Source organism: Sus scrofa, chromosome 2 (genome assembly GCF_054392235.1).
Source record: "Sus scrofa isolate SSC_HxYL_T2T_F1_AM1 chromosome 2, Sscrofa_HxYL_maternal_Yorkshire_Landrace_v2.0, whole genome shotgun sequence".
In the NCBI taxonomy this organism is placed as follows: domain Eukaryota; kingdom Metazoa; phylum Chordata; class Mammalia; order Artiodactyla; family Suidae; genus Sus; species Sus scrofa.
The window spans coordinates 42,923,013-42,939,932 of NC_139384.1; the positions used below are offsets into that span (position 1 = coordinate 42,923,013).

General features: G+C 49.0%; 1 protein-coding gene and 2 long non-coding RNA genes across 9 annotated transcripts in view; 2 read left to right on the forward strand and 1 right to left on the reverse strand.

Moving 5' to 3' along the window:
* Positions 1-16,920, reverse strand: part of NAV2 (neuron navigator 2) — an 820,834-nt gene that overhangs the window by 518,293 nt on the left and 285,621 nt on the right. The gene's annotated exons all lie outside the window — the stretch shown is intronic.
* LOC146405339 (uncharacterized) overlaps positions 1-16,920 on the forward strand; it is an 855,846-nt gene that overhangs the window by 278,091 nt on the left and 560,835 nt on the right. The window lies entirely within an intron of this gene.
* Positions 8,162-15,677, forward strand: LOC146405343 (uncharacterized). The gene is made up of 3 exons (XR_014837233.1): positions 8,162-10,384; positions 10,887-12,584; positions 14,644-15,677. It is a non-coding gene; the product is annotated as an uncharacterized LOC146405343 (long non-coding RNA).

Sequence of the window (16,920 nt, forward strand, 5' to 3'; positions counted from 1 at the left end):
TTCGTAGATGTGATTCATTTAAGGATCCTGAGCTAGGGAAGATGATGCTGGATGATGGGCAACCAGTGTCATCACAAAGGTCCTTATAAGCGTGGGGAGTGGGGGCAGGGAGGAGGGTCAGGGTCCAAGAGATGCAGTTTGAGTAAAATGTGACTAGCCACTGCCACCTATGAGGATGGAGGAAGGGGCCACACACCCAGGGACACGGCAGCTGCTAGACTCTAAAAAGGGTGAGGCAATGGCTTCTCTCCTAGAGCTTCCAGAAGGAATGCAGCCCTCCTAACCCCTGGGTTTTATCCCAGTGAAGCCTGTGTTGGACTTTTGACCTCCGGAATTGTAAGAGGCTCAATTTATGTTGTTTTAAGCCACATAATTTTTGTCATTTGTTACAGCAACACTAGGAAACTAATACACTTATCATCTGTCCCCAGAAGATGTGCTTGGCCTGAGAATTCTTTTCATTACAGTCTTCCAGAAAGCCACCACTGAGAAATACCAGATGCCACCTTCCATCAAGGACCCCCTGGGCCACACAGAATGCCACAAACTGTTCATCACACAGTGCTCAGACGATCACCCACCCTGACCTGACAGCCCATCTGTCCTGATTTGGGACTTTCTCAGGTTCCATCTCTGCTACTTACTTTCCCCCTTCACTGGAATACCAACAAGCTGAGGTCCACACCCAAGCCAGCTCTGGAACGTGGAGCCCTAGAAAATAGACTACTCCCTTCCACGGCTTTATTCTCCCAGTTGTGGCAAGAGTCTGGCTTCTGCGGCTGCTCCATGACCCACAGCTGGCGGTCCTCTGAGCAAGGAAACCCACATGAATGGCTAGATCAGAAGGAATGTGAGACCACAGCCTGCCTCCTGGCTCCCACTTCCCTCAGCCTCAGTACAAAGGCCTTCACCACCAGGGGTTCTCTGAGAGGCAAGTATTCATACCCATCGGCTTGTGGACACCAGAGGAACAAAGGCTTTTGCAGAAACACCCAGCACCCAGGATGGCTTCCTGTAGAGGAACAAAGGGGCCCAAACAGAGAGGTTTTTTCCTCCACTTGTGATTAAGGAGCTACAGACAGGGACGGGCTCCCAGGGGTGGGCACCAAAGGGAAGAGAATAATGACTCATTGTTCAAAATGCCCTGCCATCAAACACCTTCTCCCCAGCATCCACTTCTGGAGTTCACCCCATGCAAATGTAACCACACACGCATGTGTGCACACCAACCCCCTCCAGGACAAACCAACCCACAGGAAGCACATGTGTGTGTGCACATGTGTGTATCAGTCCATGGATAGCCACAAGTATGCACGTGTGCACACACACACTCCTAAGCTGCAGCATGCTCACTTCTGTGGGAAACCACACTTGGTGGCAGCACAGTGCATAGACACCAACGCAACACACTTAGACGTGTATGGGTTTAACTACATGGAGGCAGTTAAATACTAACCTCATGGTAAACACACCCAAACATAACACACATTCTTAGCAGCACGGGATACCTCCATCCTGCGGCACACACAGAATTACATCTCAGATCAATACCTCAGACCCATGGGGATTCTCCTGCCATACACACGCCCAATGCCCACACCAGGATGGTCAGGCAGACGCAATGTGGCACGTGATCTCCAAATGCCTTAGTGCAAACAAGCCAAAGCCAAGGGAACAGAAGCAAAAGTCTTTGTTTCTGTTTGTCTTTTTAGGGTGGAACCTGCAGCACTTGGAAGTTCCCAGGCTAGGGGTCGAATCAGAGCTACAGCTGCCGGCCTACACCACAGACACAGCAAAGCGAGGTGGGATCCGAGCCGTGTCTGTGACCTACATCACAGCTCACGGCAATGCCAGATCCTTAACCCACTGAGCAAGGCCAGTGTCCTCATGGATACTAGTCACTGAGCCACAGTGGGAACTCTGAGCCTTTGTTTCCGCAACAGGACTGCCACCTGACTCAGGAGCTGGTTGCTCTAAACTGCCCACTCTCGCAGCAGGCGGCCGCTGTGAACACAGGGTTGGTGCATGTTGAGAAGACGGTAATGAAAATCATTTCCCAGGGGCCTTGGGTGTTCACATAACACGATTATGCACCACACACACACACACACACACACACACACACATGATCGCGCCCCTGACTGTTTGCAGCTGCCTTTTCTTTTTAAATCTCTCCTATAATACACTTTGCAATCCAGCCCCCTCCTGCTCGGCTGGGCTAAACTATTTCGGGAATTGGCACAGATGCTGAGAGCAAAGATATTATTCCGAGATGCTCAACAGAGATCAAAGCTGCTTAATCAAAGCCGTCGACTCAGTGCACAGCGCCTTAGCGCATCCAGAGCCCAGGTGGAGAGGAGGAAGTCAAAGCAGATAATTGAGGAGACAGGGAGAACCCAGTAGTGGAACTCCAGGTCTGATAAGACTGGAGCCAGCAGTTTGGAGGAGGTACTCCCATGGTCATTCAAGCCCAGGCTGGTCCCACTCTCCATCTCCAGATGGAAGTCCCCCCAAGCAGCCCCAGAAAGACAAAAAAATCTTCCTGCTTTAAAGCACTCCAGGGAAAAAGATTGCTTAACACCGTATGGAACAATTCTCACACTTGGGAAAGGGCCTTGCTTCCTGGTGCAGGTCTGATGAAACACTCCAGCAATTACTTAAATTGTGGCCCCTTCCCTGGAGTGTTGCTGGGTGGGGCTGAGCCCTGCAGGGTAGGGGCAGAGGGGGAGGTCATTGAGGGTACAGCCCCTGGAGGCCTGTGATGATGGAGGGAGAGCCAGTGGGATTCGTTGAGGCTTGCGTTCTTCACCTAAGGTATTCAGTTGAGAGAACCCCTGCCCCTGCCACCCCTGTCATCCCCCAGCAAACAGAAAGGGTCACTAATAAATTCATCCATTCAGCCAACATTCGTTAGTACCTACCATTTGCCACGCACTATTCCTGGTGGGAATAACAGTGTGAAGAAAACAAGGTCTCTGCCGCCAGGAAGCTTACAGTTTAGATGGAAATGGGAAGAAGGGAAGGGAGAGACAGGTGGGGTTAGAAGTAAATGAAAATTAGATTTCAGATTGTTACAAGTGCTATGAGAGATGGAGAGGGGAGCAGGGTCCGTGAGAATGGAAGGCTGTGGTCATCTAGGGTGACCACAGAAGCCTCTTTGAGGAAGTGATATTTGAGCTCAAACCTGAAGGATGAGCTGCATTTCCTTTTTTTTTGTTTTTTTTCATCTTTTAGGGCCGCACCCGTGGCACATGGAGGTTCCCAGGCTAGGGGTCAAATCAGAGCTATAGCTGCCAGCCTATACCACAGCCACAGCAATGCCAGATCCGAGCCGCATCTGCATCCTACACCACAGCTCATGGCAATGCCAGATCCTTAACCCACTGAGTGAGTCCAGGGATCAAACTCGCATCCTCATGGATCCTAGTCAGGCTCATTAACCCCTGAGCCATGACGGGAACTCCGGGAGCTGCATTTCTGATGGAGGTCAACAGCAAGGGCAAAGGGCAGGAAGTGGGGAGAGCCTGCTACATCCAAGTGAGGCCAACGTGGCTATAGCCCTAAAGGTGAAAGGGCAGGTGGGGGAAGCCAGACTGGCTGGCGGTCTCAGGTGGCCCTGTGGGTCATGGTGAGGAGTCAGTTCTTCCTCCAAGAGTCTTAACTCACTGAGGGCTATGAAAAACCAGTTAAAAGTGGGCGAGAGTAGAAGCGGGGAGACCAGTTAAGGGTTACTGTGGTGCTCTGGGCAGGGGTGATGGTCACTTAGACGGAGGTAGTGGCAGCGCAGGTTGAGTTGTGTAAATGGACTGGAGATTCATTTGCAGGTGGAAGCGATGGGCTTGCTGCTGGACTGAATGTACATGGTAAGGGGACCAGAGAAGCTGTCATCTGTCAATACTACAAAGTCAAACACTGAGAGTCAAATATCCCAGAGCTGGGGGAGACCTCCGAAATCACTTCACATCCAGAGTTTATTTCATTTTTTAAAATTTGTTTTACTGAAGCACAGTTGGTTTACAGCATTATTTTAGTTTCAGACATACTTTTTTTTTTTTTTTTTTTTTTTTTGCTTTTTATGGTCACACCCATGGCATGTGGAGGTTCCCAGGCTAGGGGTCCAGTTGGAGCTGTAGCCGGCCTACGCCAGAGCCACAGCAACTCAGGATTTGAGTCACATCTGCAACCTACATCACAGCTCACGGCAACGCTGGATTCCCAACCTACTGTGCAAGGCCAGGGATTGAACACGTGCCTTCATGGACTCTACGTCAGGTTCTTAACCTACTGAGCCACAATGGGAACTCCAACACCCAGAGTTTAAATTTGCTCCCTGCCTCCACCGGGAGGTCGTGAGCCCCTGCATCCATAGGACAGTGTCTGACTGGCCACAGGGTCCAGCCTGTCAGTGTCCCGAGAGACAGCAACAGTCCCTAGAGAGTGCTCCCTTGGGTGGTGCTGAATGCTGTCTCTCCAACACGCCATCCCCGGTCCTGGTTCTTTTCCTCCCTTGAGGTCACAAGGAGATGGAAAACCCCCTTCCTTAGGTGCTGAGGGTGTGCTGGGGGTCACCTTTGCTTCAGGCCACACATCCCTAGACTATACAGTTGCACAGGGCCACCCCAGCTCGACATCAGCGCCATGGTGAACTTTCATGAAGCCAGTGCCTAAGTGTGGGTCTTGGACTTTTAATGCATCCAGGTTCAGAGAATCTCCAGTAGACCCGAAATCAAGATGTTATCTTTCTTGAGCCCTACATTTGCATCCCTCAGCTCACAACCCAGCCACTTGGCCCAGGAAACCGGGCTGGCCAAACCCTATCCTTTTAGCCTTACCTTTCCCCTAGCAGAGCTATCTTTTGGTCCTAAAATGTTCTTCTAGGCCTGGGGAATGAGTGACACCATCCAGAGCTATGTTTCCTGAAGTAGGTTCAGAAATGAGGACCCTATGAGATACTGCATGGGAAGAGGGATCTTTAGGTGAGTAAGTCTGGGCAGTACTATGCATGGGAATTCCTGTTATGGCGCAGTGGAAATGAATCCAACTAGGAACCATGAGGATATGGGTTCAATTCCTGGCCTTGCTCAGTGGGTTAAGGATCTGGTGTTGCCCTGAGCTGTGGTGTAGATGGCAGATACGGCTTGGATCTTGGGTTGCTATGGTTCTTGCATAGGCTGGCAGCTGTAGCTCCATTTCAACCCCTAGCCTGGGAACCTTCATATGCTACAGGTGTGTACTTAAAAAGAAAAAAAAAAAAAGCTGTGTATAATAATGTATAGTTTATATGTGCATATATATGTACATAAAGATAATAGAAACATATAGTACACACACACACATATATTACACTAAAATACTACACCATAAAGTCCTCTGGGAGTTTATGATACACATGAGCAGGCTCTGAGAAGGCCTACAATAAAGACACCCATTCAATGTGGTCGACTAGTACATTGCCTAAACTTATTGACCAAAGCAACCTTTCTTCCCAGAACACCTACTATTAATAGCACCGCTTTAGGAAATACCATTCCAGATGACTGAGTTATGAGATGGAATTTGTTATCTGGGTAACTTAAGCCCCCAAGCCCCACTTTGCCCAGAATCATTTAGATGCTTTAAAGCCCAAATGGTATTTTTGAATTCAATTACCTGCCTAATGGGTTCGTTCTTTATTGGCGCTTATAGACTTGGCTTCATTGACATACACACACTGGTTTTGGCAAATGAGTAGGAGGCCGTTAGTCACCTTCCCTTCTTCCCCGCAGCCCTGCTGCATTCAAACAAGCCATCCCTTGGCTGCCAACCAGGTCTTAGATGGAACTGAATGTTTACACCATGGTGCCAGTTCTTAGGAGGAGAGTTCAGTGGTTGAGCCCTTGCTCCACATTTTCCCAAGTCCTGTTCTGTGTTCCTGATAATACGAAAGGCTGGTCAGTGTGCAGGGGTGGGTGGGGGGTGGGGGGTGGGGGGTCACCTGGCCCCACTGGGACAGTGGAGGAAGGCAGCCGTGGGCCTCCTGTGAGACACCTAGGAAATCGCTGTCCTCTGACTGTCAGAGGAGGTAGGACACCACTGAGGCCTCTGTTGGTGGTGGGTTTGTTGGTGCCACCTCCACGTCAGCGGGCCTGTGGCAGTCCGTTTCCCAGAGAATTAACCTAAAAATACAGCAATGGAAAGTGTCCTCCCCACGCAAACCTTATTAAAAACTGGAAAACCTCTCGAAATAAATACTTCCTTTGTTGATAAAATATCTAGAAATATTTTGCCATTCTGTATAGGATGCCAGTCCTAAAATGCAATTGTCGGAGGGTTAAAAATAGTACTGGTGCCAGAGTTCCCATTGTGGCTCAGTGGTTAACGAATCCGACTAGGAACCATGAGGTTGCAGGTTCGATCCCTGGCCTTGCTCAGTGGGTTAAGGATCTGGCGTTGCCATGAGCTGTGGTGTAGGTCGCAGATGAGGCCCGCATCCTGAGTTGCTATGGCTCTGGCGTAGGCCGGCGGCTACAGCTGCGATTCGACCCCTAGCCTGGGAACCTCCACATGTTGTAGGAGTGGCCCAAGAAAATGGCAAAAAGACCAAAAAAAAAAAAAAAAAATAGTACTGGTGGTGGTGGTAGAAGGGCTCGAGGGGCTGCACGCAGGGCTGTGCAGGCTGCGGGGTGGCTCTCAGAGGGTCAAACTATCTCACAGGGGCTCCTGGCGACCAAACTCTCTTCAAAGTAGTGAATCTACTTCATTCTCTACTTGACACAACAAATCTGAAGTAGAACTGTGTCAGGGGCCCGCCCACAAAAGCCACACTGTTGGGACAAACGTGTGAGGAAGAGTGTGCCATCCTTATCAGGGAATACTGGGAACCCTCTGGAAATCCAGCAGACAAGGGCCAACTTGGGAGCAGACCTTTCTAAGGACTGTCATCTCAGCTTGCTGTACTAATGCTTTTCTGTACAAGGGCCGGTCCTCTCTCTACTTTCAGATGAATAAAGGGTTAAGAGATGCACCCAACCTCCTGTGTATATTTAGGGACATTGCAAACTACACTGGGACTCAGTGTCCTCATGGGAAAAAAAAATAAAGATAGTCATAGAAACTACCTTATGTTGCTGTGAGGACAAATAAGCCTGTATGTAAGGCATTTGGAATAGTGTCTGGTACATAGTGAGGATTCAATAATATCAGATAGTATTCGTATTAGTATCATTGGTCCAAACTACATGGCTAGTAATTAGCAAAGTGAGCACTCAAATTCTGGTTTCTTTTACTCCACCCTGTCTGTCTACACCATATTGTTGATTTTACAAAGTTCAGCTTTCTCAAGGTCAGAGCTTTCTTTTTTGGTTCATGTGATGGCAAGCGTGGTTATAAAGGTCCCTATGTTTTCCTTATTACTGTTCAGACACTGAGAGGGAAACTGATCTTCTTTCAGTCCCAGTGCCACACTTCCCAGGGAGGGAATGACTGTCCCATCCTTGGGCAGGTGCTCATGCTGGCATCAATCACATGGGCCTAAGAGGAAGGGGTCACATAGACATAAAGTAGCTCCTACTGAAATCACATGGATTTGTGGAAGGGAGTCCCAGAAAAAGGTGTTTGAGGCAGACAATCTTATAAGTGTCCATTACCCATTACAAGCAGGGTAATAATAGGTACACCCCAGGGTTATTCTGAGGATTTAATAAGATAACATCATACACAGAATATTTAGCACATAGTAAGTGTTCAGTAAATGATAGCTACAATTACTTAGTCAGAAATCTGTATCTGAAGTAGAAGCCAATTTACTAGTCTAACCTAAGAAGGCACCTGGAAACTAAGAGGACAAAACCCCTACAAGGAAGGATCCCAAACCAACGTGTATACATAAGTCAGCACTGGCAGGATATACTGGGAGGAGGAAACTTGTCAGGGGTTTGCAAGCACAGAGGTAAACTGGAGCTGAAGAGAGGTGTGCAGAGGAGTTCCCGTTGTGGCTCAGTGGTTAACAAATCCAACTAGGAACCATGAGGTTGCGGGTTCGACCCCTTGCTCAGTGGGTTAAGGATCTGGTGTTGCCGTGAGCTGCAGACACAGCTCGGATTCTGAGTTACTGTGGCTCTGGCATAGGCTGGCGGCTACAGCTCCGATTCGACCCCTAGCCTGGGAACCTCCATATGCCGCGGGAGCGGCCCTAGAAAAGGCAAAAAGACAGAGAGGAAAAAAAGAAAAAAAAAGAGAGGTGTGCAGAAACTGAAGGTAGAAAAGATGCAAGGCCAGCAGTCAGGGAACACAGAGGCTAGAGGTCAGGCCAGGCAGAAGATCATGGCCCTTCATGTGGCCAGGAGACCACACCCCAGCTCTTGAAAGGAGCAAAAAAAGAAAACCCAGAGGTGCTTTTCCCAGCTGCTTCACAGAAGATCTAACTTGGAACCAGTGTGCCACACTGGGATCCCATCAACCCCATCCCAGATGAATATTTTCAACTTCCATCACTGAAGTTCCCCTCATTGTCACATTTCCTTAGGTGTGGATCTATATACCAAGTGCCTCTGGACATCTGGACCAATTGTGTCTATTAACCTGGAAGGTGTGAGGCAGCCTGAAGTTCCAGCATCCTTCAGAGTAAACAAGAAGACTTAAAGATCGCAGAACACCCTACCTAAGATTCCAAGTAAAGAACTTCTTGCAGAGACTTGAATCTCTTCTCTTCTTCAGGCTGAAGCGAGCCAGCAGCCTCTTGGGCTCAAGATCTATGGCCAGCAGGGCCCTTTCTTGGGTAAGGTGCTCTGAGTTCCAGGTGAGGCCACCTGGAAGATGGTAAGCATAGAGAGCCACATACCTAGGGCCTCTTTCCAAGGGTAAAGAAATCTCCATCTTCCCACGGATGCTCAGGGAGAATCCTTGCTTCTCGAGGGGAGACAAAGGTGTAGAGAAACAGACACAGAGAACAGAGTGCAGGACAAAAAGAAAGACATAGATGTTCGGAGAACACCATAAACACCTCTGATTTCTCCGAAAGCTAGCAACTGCTCCAACCAAATCTATTGACCAGGTCTCCCTAATGGATGAGATTCAGGCTTGTGGAAACCCTGAGCTCAAATAAGCTGCTCTGTATTGACTATAATTTCATGAGCATTTGGTTCAATTAGCCATTGCACTAGACATGAACCCAAAAGCTATTTAAAGCTTTGCTGCAATGCAGCCTCCAATCCATGACCCAGACTGCCTCTTAGGACAACACTCAAGGTCCCCTTTTCTCTCCTCATTGCCACTGCTCACGTATCCTTAGGTAAGAGGGCCTGGGTTGCTAGAAAACGTTTCCTACCGCTTCCACTGCCTCGAGTCTCTCTCTCTCCAAACTATCTGCCACACTGGAGTCAGCGAGCTAAAAACATAAATCTGATGATGGCAGCTCCCTGCTTAAACATTTCTGCTGCTGCTGCACTACTTCCAGGATAAAATTCAGGATAAAACCCCCGAGCTTGCTTCTATCACCCACACACTCTGGGCTTACCTGAAGGACAACCCCGTCTCAGCATTACCTGTTGGACAACTCTCAATCCAACTTTCCCCAAGACCTAGAAGTTCTTCACAGAGGTGGATGGAAGTCCTGCAATGCACTCACCAAAAGCCATTGCATTTTCCTCCTGGGGACATGGCTGGAAGAAGTGGACACTGAGCCTCTGAAGGATGGCAGAGTCACACATGATGGTGCCTGGGTCCCCGAATCATTGCATGAAAGCAAGCCATCTAGAACTGTCTGACTAGGAACACCAGTGCCTGACCTTTGCATGAAAGGAAACATCTTTTTATAGTAGGAAATCACTGAAATTTTGAGGACACTTGTTAGAGGGGTCAATGAGCTATACCCAACACACGGCACATTCTCCTAGCCAAGAGGCCCGTGCAACGCATTCCCCTTTATTTTCTGTCTAGAAAATGCTTAGTTATCCTTCAGGGCTCTGGCACCACCTCCCCCGAGAAGCCTACCTGAGTTCTCCAGGCTGAGTTAGAAACCTCATCCCTAACGTGTCCCAGAATTCTGGGCTTTTCTTCTGCCCATGTGCCTAGTCCCTGGAATTTAATGGTCTCTTTGCTTTTTCAACTCTGCCAGTCCTCCAGTCAGCAGACCCTGGGCTGTGACTGTGTTGCGTTCATCTCCGGATTCCTGGGGTGCAGGACAGGGCTATTCCCAAAGAAGAGGCCGAGTAAACCTTTTTTTTCTCTTTTTTGAAAAATTGAAGTAGGGAGTTCCTGTCGTGGCTCAGTGGTTAGCGAATCCAACTAGGAACCATGAGGTTGTGGGTTCAATCCCTGGCCTTGCTCAGTGGGTTAAAAGATCCGGCATTGCCGTGAGCTGTGGTGTGGGTCGCAGATGCCGCTCATATCTGGCGTTGCTGTAGCTGTGGTGTAGGCCGGCAGCTATAGCTCTGATTCGACCCCTAGCCTGGGAACCTCCATATGCCGCGGGGGCAGCCCAAGAAATGGCAAAAAAAAAAAAAAAAAAAAAAATCGAAGTATAGTTGATTTACAATGTTGTGTTAGTTTCAGGTTACAGCAGAACATATATATACAAATTCTTTTTCAGATCCTTTTCCCTTATAGATTAAACAAGATATTGAGTATAGTTCCCTGTGCTATACCATAGATCCTTATTGGTTATCTATTTCACACTGAGTAATGTGTAAACATGTTAATCCCAAACTCCTCATTTATCCCTCCCCTGCTTTTCCCCTTTGGTAACTATAAGTTTGTTTTCTATACCTGTGAATATATTCCTTTTTGTTTTTTTTTTTTTTTTTTTTTTTAGGGCCACGCCTGAGGCATATGGAGGTTCCCAGGTTAGGGGTTGAGTTGGATCTATACCTGCTGGCCTACACCACAGCCACAGCAACTTCAGATCCAAGCTGTGTCTGTGACCTACACCACAGCTGATGGCAACACCGGATCCTTAACCCACTGAGCAGGGTCAGGGATCGAACCCGCATCTTCATGGGTACGAGTCAGATTCGTTTCCGCTGCACCACGACAGGAATTCCTCTGTGAGTCTATTTTGGAGTAAATGTTTTTTGCATAAATGAATAAATGGATGCATACACAGAATGAGTCAATACACAGATTTGTGAATGGGCAGGTTTTTGATTGTAACCTACATATTTACATGATGCCACCTCCCTCTCATGTGTGTGCTGAGGGTGATGCTATTACCTAGAGGAGGCAGCCCAGGCTGAAGGGAAACCTATGCAGCAGGCTTTGTGGACAGTGGTCCACGGAGAAGCCAGAGCTCTGGGTTCTCGTGGACACAGGTGAGGGGCAAGAGAAAGTTAGGAAACCTTTTCCTGGTGAGAAAGGAAAAAGGCACATACCTTTCTTAAGCATCTACTAAGTGCCAAGCAATGTAAATGTATTATTTCAGTGAGTCTATCCTGACCACCACCCTGTAAGTTTGCTGCTATTATCCTTGTTTGGCTCAGAGAAGTTATATGACTTGTCCAAGGTCACACAGCTAGTCAGCAGCAGAGCTGGAATCCAAACCAGGCCCAACTGCATTCTGAGCGGGGGCTCTTCTGAACGCATTTCAGGGCACAAAGGGTGAAGCCAGACAGACCTGGTTTTTCCGTGACACCCGAGTCTAGAGCCTGCACAGACGTGGGGCCTGCACATGGGTCCTGGCCGGAGCAGAGCGCTCCGAATGCTTCCGCTGGCAGCCATCCGCTAAACATGGACTTTGGAGGAGAGGGAAGGAGCAGGCTGCTTTTCTCTGGGCCCCGCTCTGTCAGGCAAGCCTGATTTGCACAGCTGCCCCAGACACTGAGGAAACAAACACCGGGCTGTTGGGTCAGGTTCCCCTGATTTCTCAGATGAAGGAGCCAGACTGGAGCCAGCACATTTCTCAATCCCCAGGCAACTGGTGACCAAGCCTCCCGGGCTTCATCTCTACTGGCGGCTGTGAGCGGTGCACGCAGCCTCTTGGCGGGCCGAGCAGCCCCGGTCCTGCTGGCAGGTAAGGGCCCAGGGTCCTGAATGCCAGGGACCTCCCCCTCTGTCTGGGGAGACAGATCCAGGAGTGCAGCCAGGATCCCCAGGCCCCGGTCAAGCCTTCGCTTGCCTCAACAACCTGGCAGCTGAGCAGAGGCCTCTGAACTGCTGGCAGGGAGACCAGGAAGGCAAAAGTGACTACGAGGGGAGATTAGTGGGGGAGACTGGGAGGGGCTTGGGCCCAGAAGGAGCTATCTCAATGGCCAGCATCTTAAGAGGGGCCTCTGCCAGGCACAGTGATGAACAGATATAGCTTCTGCCCCCAAGGAGTGCAGAGTCTGGAGCAGGAGGTAGACCCAGAGCAGACAATCCCAGGCCAGGGTCAAAGGCACCACCGACTAGGTGTATGGCCTTAGACAAGTAACAAACTCTTTGGGCCTCTGTTTTTGCATCTGTAAAGTGGGACTAATAATAATCACTTAAAGGATGTGAATGAGGGAGTTCCCATCGTGACTCAGTGGTTAAAGAACCCAACTAGGAACCATGAGATTGTGGGTTCGATCCCTGGCCTTGCTCAGTCGGTTAAGGATCCGGCATTGCCGTGAGCTGTGGTGTAGGTCGCAGATGTGGCTTGGATCCCACGTTGCTGTGGCTCTGGCGTAGGCTGGGGGCTACAGCTCCAATTAGACCCCTGCCCTGGGAACCTCCATATGCCACGGGAGTGGCCCTAGAAAAGGCAAAAAGACAAAAAAAAAAAAAAAAAAAAAGAATGTGAATGAGAAGCATATGGATTAACATACTTAGCAAAGTACCTTGCTCATAAAAATGGTGTTTGCTCTATTGGATTTGGAGTGGATAAGCAATGAGATCCTGCTGTATAGCAGAGGGAGTTATATTTCATCACTCATGATGGAACATGATGGAGGATAATGTGAAAAAAAATGTATATAAATGTATAACTGGGGGGTCACTTTGCTGTAGAGCAGAAATCTACCGAACACTGTAAATCGACAATAATAAAAAGTTTAAAAAATAAAAATGGTGTTTGCTGAACACTGCGTGGATCTTTGCTCTCCCATTTAGGTAGAGTGTGTGGAAATCAGGGACCCGGGGTTATCTTCCTTTACTGCACCCATGGTTTCTAGCTCAGCACGGACTACTTTGTTTTCTAAGTAAGGAAAAGGTCAAATGCATCTCCTAATGAGATAGAAGCACTGCCATCAATAATAGCTTCAGGATGTGAGTCTCTCTATTGGGTTTCCTCCAAGGAACCAGCCTCTCAGACTGACCAAGATGGAAACCACAAAACAGGCAACGGCAGGCGGGAAGAGGTTGCCTAGTCTCATAATCTCATAATAATGAGTCTGGATAATCTAAACCTGATAAAACTCCTTGAATAATCAACGACAGACTGCCATCTTGAGAGCAACTGCTATCTAGACAGCCCTTTCAGTTTGCAAAGCTCTACCACAAACACTGTATCATCCAGGGGAACACAATACATATGTGTTGAAGGGTAGAGGCTTGCGACAGCCTCATGATGCAAGGTATCAGGGTCCTGCCTTAACTGATAAAAGAGCCGAGGCTGAGAGAGGTGAAAACGACATGGCTAGAAAAGGATGATGATGGATCCTGTTTGATGTCAAACCAAGCGTCTTTTACACCACCCCGCGTCTCTAGTATAAACAGATGGTAAACGGGGCTATGCCATCACGGACACCCTCCCACCCCCGAGCCAGACAGGAAATCCAACCAATACAGCTGTTCACAATGTGTTGGTCTTGGAGATGGGTCTTTGAAGCAACATGTAAAAGCTTTTCCCTGCACCCCAACCCTGCCCGCCAGCAGGCATGTTCCCTGGTGGGTGGGAACGGGGGAAAGAGGAGCAGGAGGCAATTGGCACAGCTGGAAGGCAAACAAAGAATGAAGCTGGTGAAAGGTTGGCCCGGGTCTCTCTTGCTGATGGAGCATGTGTAAAATATGGAAATAAAAATTACACAACTGAGCCGTCTCCCGGGAAGATGATGGCTAATTAGATGTCTCACCCTACACTGGCTCCTCACCACGGAACAATCTTCACCCTCGGCTTGCAAATCCCAGCCATGAGGCAGGCGGAACACCCAGAGAGGTGCCCATCTCTTGGGATGCTGGTGGTCACCAAAGCTACCGCTCAGAACTGACTTTCCAGGTGCCGCCCCCTATGCTGGGGCTTTGCGGTCACCACGGGTTGAATACAAGTCTCTCCTTAAAACCCCAAGCGTGCAGTGCTCTCAGTGTCCTCGTTTGTTAGATGAGGAAGGAGAGGTAAAGGGGGCTTATGTGAGCACTCTAGTGGGGAGGTAAGAGGTGGGCAGTGACTCTGGAAACAAAAGGAAAGATAGCCCTCAGCCCAGAGAGAAAGATTTGGTTTTGCTTTTTCCTTACACGGGCACTTTCTGGGGTGAAATAGATCCTGGCTTGGCAAAGCTGGAGAAGCCCTCAGAGGGCAATCAGGCTAGTGTTTTACAAACTTTGGTTTTTCTTTTTTAAGTAACAGGACTCTTTGTTTCAGAGCAATCTATTTTTTTTTTCTCTCTCTCTCTCTTGAGGGCTGCACCTGTAGCATATGGAAGTTCCCAGGCTAGGGGTTGAATCAGAGCTGTAGCTGCAGACCTACACCACAGCCACAGCAACGTGGGATCCAAGCTGCATCTTCGACCTATACCACACACAGCTCATGGCAACGCCGGATGGATCCCTAACCCACTGAGTGAAGCTAGGGATCAAACCCATGTCCTCATGGATATTAGTCAGGTTTGTTACCACTGAGCCATGACAGCAGCTCCTGTTTCAGTGCAGTCTTGAGTGGAACCACTGCACGTAAGCCAGGGTGAGGCAAAGCTACCCTCCTTGATGGCCCCACTCAGCAGCCACTGCCTCCTCCCCTTCTTGCCCTGCTTTCACCATCACATCTTCCTGGAACCCTAGGGTTCCATGGAATCCAGTTTGAAAACCACTGTCCTTGTTCAACCCCCTCATCTTGCATGTGAAAGAAGGGAGATCTGGAGAAGTGAAATGATATACCCAGTGTCAAACAGCCAGAGAATCGTTGAGGCAGAACCAGAGATCAGGCTTTTTGTTGTTCAGGCCAAGGATTTTTGGCTCTGCCAGGCAGCCTTTACTGCTCTAAACTACTATGTAGATAGATATATATGATCTATATATCATATATATAAATGATATACACATAGATGGTAAGAGATGATGATAAATGTATATGTGTATATATGTATATATGTGTGTTTCTATCTATACATACACATAGATGCTGAGAGATGAAGATAAAGATATGTAATTTATGGAGCATTCTTTGTGCTAGGCTGTGTGGTGTTTGGGGGACCCAGAGTTGGGCAAACATGGATTTTATTTCTCAGGAGCTCCCAAGAAAGTTGAAGAGACAGACGGGGGGGCCCCCAGGGTTGCCCTCCTGCCAAACCTGAGACTGGAGAGAATTTTATCAAAAGCCCATGACATCAAGGAAGATGATGTCAAAACCCCATGACATCAATGGGAAAGAGTCATCCTGGGCTGCCAGGGACCAAGGCCTTGTGGAAGGGAGGACGTGGGCCAGCCAAGGTGGGAAGGTGGAGCCCATAGCAGAGGAGGCATTGAGAGCAAAGACAGAGCAGCAGGCAAGTACAGGCGTGATTTCGTGAACACACGGGGCCTTCCCTGTCCCCTTTCCTAAGGGGATTTGTCCTTCCCACACTCATTCTGGGATCTCTCTGGGGGCTCCGCCGCTTCCTTTCTAGCCCCCATACCAAAGAGGGGAGGGAGCCGTGGGGGAGAGCAGGAAAAAGGAAATGAATTCTTCAAGGCCTATGCGTGAGTGTCTGTGTGTGTGTGTGTGTGTGTGTGCGTGTGCATGTGAGCATATATTGAAGAAAAAAAAAAAAAAAACACCATCCACATCAAACACTGAAGCTACTCGGCCTTTTAGGAGAGAGGCAGAATTGAGGAGTTTTTCTGACTTAGTTTTATTACTAACATCATCATTCTTATTATTATTAGTCTAGGAAAATGCCTTAATGGGTCTCTTTGGTTCCTGGCCTGGATGGGGAAGGAGGAACAAACACGATTCCTAAATTGGTCTGCCTAAAATGACATCTGGGCTTTGCTCCCTGGGAGCTGCGGAGGCTTGATGAGTGAAGGCTGGGAGCCGAGCTGGGAGTAGGGGCTCAGAGTGGTGAGAAAGAGGGGTGTGCCAAGGACATGAAGATGGAACCCTCAAACAGGCAGGAACTGCACTCTATGGAGACAGGGAATTGTCACTTGGTTTCTGAGAACCGAGAGCTATTTTCTGCCCCCTCCCTTATTTTTCACAAAAGCCTGGTGGCCACAAGATGCCATGTCAGTGGCATTTCAGCACAAGGTGGGGCGCAGGAGAGAAGGCTGTGGCCCCAGGGGCTTGGAGCAAGTCCAGGGGATGATGCACCTTGGAGAGAGCTGCTGGATGCCTCGGGGGCACTGGGAAGAGGGAGCACGTTAGAGTAGGGGGATGGGGCTTGAGGTGTTTTATCTGGGGAGTATAGCAATGGGTGCTGCCAGAAGGCTAAACGGCTAGGGGACCCTGGTATATGCGGTCATGTGTGTGTGGGATCACATGCGTGTGCACATTTATGGTATGCATATTCATACCTGTGTTCACGGGTGTCAACACCTGAGTGACAGTGGAGGTAAACGTGGGTGTATGCGTGCCTATGGGTAAATGATGGGAACGATGAAATTCTCCCAAGTGTGTATGAGTGCGTGTGTGCGTGGGTGCATGCGAGCAGGGCCAGGACTTCAGGACCTGGTCACACGTGTACAAAGGAGCATAGATGTGCACGCAGCCATGTGGGTGTGAATGCATATCTGAGAATGCCTGTGAGTGTGTCTGTGTGTGTGTGTGTGCGCGCAGGGCTGTTGGGCTAATTGCGAATG